At 33.4% G+C, this 5,000-nt stretch overlaps 2 non-coding genes across 2 annotated transcripts; both read left to right on the forward strand.

Moving 5' to 3' along the window:
- Positions 1 to 2,148: 2,148 nt before the first annotated feature.
- Positions 2,149 to 2,267, forward strand: LOC149770648 (5S ribosomal RNA). The gene has a single exon (XR_016418755.1). It is a non-coding gene; the product is annotated as a 5S ribosomal RNA (ribosomal RNA).
- Positions 2,268 to 3,167: 900 nt separating this feature from the next.
- LOC149770649 (5S ribosomal RNA) lies at positions 3,168 to 3,286 on the forward strand. The gene has a single exon (XR_016418632.1). It is a non-coding gene; the product is annotated as a 5S ribosomal RNA (ribosomal RNA).
- The last annotated feature ends 1,714 nt before the right edge of the window (positions 3,287 to 5,000 follow it).

The raw sequence follows: 5,000 nt of genomic DNA on the forward strand, positions 1-5,000 counted from the left end.
CTTTTTCTTCTTGCTTTATCATACTGACACACGAGAGAGAGAGAGAGAGAGAGAGAGAGTATGCAACAAAGTTCGCATAACTTTATCAGCTATTAACATTAATTGTACTTCTGTGTAATTTTATTTTTAACGCGTTATCCTATAACGATTGCAAACAAGGGCAAAAACTCTACTGATCTTACTCGATAATTATACCATACTGAATTAATAAGTTTATCTCGTAAAAACGGATCATATATATATCCTGGGTGGCTGAGGGTGTTTTAAGATATGTGTGTGTCTTTTGTGATATATATATATATATATATATATATATATATATATATATATATATATATATATATATATATATATATATATATATATATACGTTTGTGTGTGTACATACATACATACATACGTGTATTATTTACATATAGTCTTGGATAATTTTAATTATTGGGATATGGATTTTAGATATCAACAGATACAAAGGAAACAAACGTTTCAATACATATAATGACATTTTCTTAAATTCTACATTGTATCATATTGACCTACTACTTGCTAGGCAAGCTGACTTTTATAAAATTTGCAAACTCCTTATATATATTTAAACTTACTTTTAGTATTCAACCAGAAAATCAGTACAGTGCAGAAAGATTGAAAATATTATTTCTTTCATATATATATATATATATATATATATATATATATATATATATATATATATATATATATATGAGAGAGAGAGAGAGAGAGATGGGGGGATTCGGAATGGTTTAAACAGACTCTAAATTACACTGATAAAATGTACATCAGTCCAATGGTTAACATGATAGATTTCTATCAAGCTGGTTGCCCTATTGTACCCTTGAGCAAGACTACCCTCATTGCCTAATAAAACCAAGCAGTCTTTTGCCAGAACACCATAATGTGAACTTAGGCCATCTAAATCAAATTCCTATGTGAAATTTGCCAATATAAGCCAATACACTTTAATGCAAACTTAGCCAATCTAAACCAAATATCTTAATGGAAACTTAGCCAAACACCTTAATGTGAACTTAGCCCATCTAAACCAATGTACCATAATGTGAACTTAGCCCATCTAAACCAAGAAAAGAATAATGTGATATTGGCTCATATAAACAAAAACACCTTAATGCTATCTTAGCCAATCTAAACCAACCGACTTAATTTATTTTTATAAAGAATACAAAGTGAAAATTTAAATACTTTTCAGCATTATAAATGAAATCACAAATAGTCCATGAAAAGTTATATGACAAGTCCAAAAGGGTAGTGTTCCAAATGAATGCCAGTGGTTTTCTGAATGAAGTCCAATTTTGAATGTGCTGATGTAATAACAATCTTGACGTGTGGCGATGATGTAATTTAGAATGTCCTTGAATGAATTCATAATAGTCCCAAAATAGCGATTTTTGATATTTGGACATTAGTATTGGGGTGTATGGACATATTTGTTTTGCTTATCAAAACGTTGGAAATCGCCGACACCATGCGGTATCGGCATAGGCTGCTTACTAGCCACAGGGGGCTCGTATCATTGCTTACAATGAAACTATCAGTCGTACATATAGTATAAAATGTATGACTGTCAGTTCAATTGTGAGCAACGATGCGAGCCCCTGTGCTTACTAGCCTGCCATGCAAACTTGACCGACCTTTCATCGAGATATACCTGCATGAAATCGAGAGAAATACGATTTATTTTCTCAGAAATAATTCCGAGTATAACATCATTTGTCGTTAATGAAGCTGACTGACGAAAGAAAACGACAACCTTGATGAAATTTGACACGGAACTCGCCATTGTATTACTATTCAAATGACTGCACAAATATGGCAACCTACATGTCAGTGACATCGGCGATCAAATAAGCTCTTGCTTCTTTACAGATTGAAACTGAAGGGATGTATTGTCGTAAGCAGAGCTCTCCCCTGTCTCTAATATATATATATATATATATATATATATATATATATATATATATATATATATATATATATATATATATATATATATATATATATATTTATATATATATATATATGTGTGTGTGTGTGTGTGTGTGTGTGTGTGTAATATATCTTTGTAACGACGAAGAGACAACCTATATTAGTCTTAAATTTGTACATACAAATGTCTACGGCCATACCACGTTGAAAACACCGGTTCTCGTCCGATCACCGAAGTTAAGCAACGTCGGGCCCGGTTAGTACTTGGATGGGTGACCGCCTGGGAATACCGGGTGCTGTAGGCATTTTTTAAATTTTTTTTTGGTTCCATCCTCACTGTGAGGATATGCGATAATATATGGCCAATATTTCTTGTTCACAAATCTGGTGCAAATTTTTCAGTTTCCTCTACCTCCAGGATCGAAATGGGCCGCCTCGTATGCCGTCCAGATCCTCCAAATTTCTTCTGATATTCCGGATTCAGCCTATAGCGAATAATTGCAACGTATGCAATCGATGTCTTTCATTTTGGATACTTGTCTGTGGTATTTCTTATTCAATAATTGATAGATATATTTGGAATGTATTATTTTTAATTATTTTAATTTATTTACCTGTTTTTAGCAGGGCACCAGTCTATCAGTGTGAAACTTGGCATCCCTTAGCGAATACTCCGAATATGGGCCATTGACAAAATAAATTGGTGTATAAATCTCTGTTTTGATTACAGTAAGTTTGGATGGATGTTCCCTGCTTCCACTTCCTTGCACTTTCTGTGTTTCCACAACTTTAACGTTTCCGAGCTGCAAGACGATATCCGTTTCAAATCAGATTCGAGTCCGTCTTTAAAGGTAGCTCATAGGCTGATGTCGATTATTTACCTATTGAATTAGTCAGTTGATACAAGATAAATAATAATAATAATAATAATGCCCAAAAACAACAAAAATGAACTGAATCTTCGTTTAAATGCATTGTTATTTAAGTCCATTTGAAGGTGTAAACCTCCGGTTAAGCAACTAATGTCCGAGTCCGAAAATGCCTGAATTACAAATTTGAATAATGTATGAAGGCAGTTTATCTATATAAGTTTTAATAAGTACACTTTAATTACTAATTTTACACGGCACATAAACGTAAACGTCTGTACATCGGAAACGGTGAAGAGAGAAGCGAATATAAGTCTTAAATTTACACACACTTGTGTCTACGGCCATACCACGTTGAAAGCACCGGTTCTCGTCCGATCACCGAAGTTAAGCAACGTCGGGCCCGGTTAGTACTTGGATGGGTGACCGCCTGGGAATACCGGGTGCTGTAGACTCTAATTTTTTTTTTTTCTTTTATAACTAAAAACAGTTGAAGTTTTTCTTTCTTTCTTTTATTGTAACTAAATTTACTTTATTCAATATAAATAATAAATAGAGCAATTTCTCGACTTTCATTTTCTCTTTTTCCTTAACTTTCTTCAATAATTCGGATCCTAAAAAAATCAAGTATAGGACCTGAATATAGCAAATGTTGCTTTGCACTTCTCTGCTCTTGGTTTCGATCCTTACTACTGGAATATGCGATCATAGATGACCAGTATTTCTTATTAACAAATTCGGTTCAATTTATCCAGTTTCCTCTACTTTTACTACCACAACAAGCTGCCTCCTTTCACGTCGAAATACTTCCTTCAAGTTTCTTCTCATATATTCCTGGTGTAGTCTCTAGCGCAGAGTTGCAAAATATGCGATCAATGTCTTTCATTTTGGGTACTTATTTGTGGTATTTCTTATTCACTAATTGATTGATAAATATGGAATGTATGAATTGTGAGAATTTTTTATATTAATTTATTGATTGATTGATTTCTTTTACAGCAGGGCCTCAGTCTGCCAGTGGGAAAATTGGCATCCTGTAGCGAATACTGTAAATATGGGCCATTGGCTAAATAAATTGGGTTATAAAATTCTGTTTTGATTACAGTAAGTTTAGATAGATATTCCATGCTTCCACTTTCTGTATTTCCACAACGTTAACTTCTACAAGTTGCAAGAAGAGATCCTTTGCAAATCTGATAAGACCCTATTTTTAAAGTTAGCTTATAGGCCGGTGTCGCTTATTTTAACCAAATGATAGGACAGAAAGAGGAATAATAATAATAATAATAACAACAACAATAATGTCCTGAATCTGCATTTTAAGTCAATTTCAACATGGAATTCTCCCCTTATCTGGGTCAGAAAATGGATGAGTGACAAATATGGGTATCTGAGGCCAGTTTTGCTTCTTTTGGATTAGAACTTTGAATCAGTATACACTTTAGTTACTAATATTATACTGCACACAAACATTTGTACATCGGAAACGTTGAAGAGATGTGTGACTAATCAGCCCAAGAGTCTTGAAAACGCATCAAGACAACAAATTATGTTTTACAGTCGAAATGTTGTTCTCACTAGAACTGAAATCATTTAATTTCTACTTAAATGCCCGAAAAATTTACAATTAAAACTACAATAAATGTTTTATACCTAGTCCCGCACAGTGACGTTTATCTGATTCCCTGTACTCACCGAGAGCATTCTGTGTCATATGGATGCATATCAAATGAAGTGAAAAGTAATGGAATACTCGCTTTTTTATTTATCCCTATGCATCGTGGTGCCCACACCATGATGAGACGCTGTTTCAATAAACCTTTTTATATATGTTCTTTACTGTTCTTCCTTTTTCTTCTTGCTTTATCATACTGACACACGAGAGAGAGAGAGAGAGAGAGAGAGAGAGAGAGTATGCAACAAAGTTCGCATAACTTTATCAGCTATTAACATTAATTGTACTTCTGTGTAATTTTATTTTTAACGCGTTATCCTATAACGATTGCAAACAAGGGCAAAAACTCTACTGATCTTACTCGATAATTATACCATACTGAATTAATAAGTTTATCTCGTAAAAACGGATCATATATATATCCTGGGTGGCTGGGGGTGTTTTAAGATATGTGTGTGTCTTTTGTGATATATATATATATATATATATATATA

Source organism: Sinohyriopsis cumingii, unplaced genomic scaffold, assembly GCF_028554795.1.
Source record: "Sinohyriopsis cumingii isolate HCF-2022 unplaced genomic scaffold, ASM2855479v2 utg002479l, whole genome shotgun sequence".
Taxonomy (NCBI): domain Eukaryota; kingdom Metazoa; phylum Mollusca; class Bivalvia; order Unionida; family Unionidae; genus Sinohyriopsis; species Sinohyriopsis cumingii.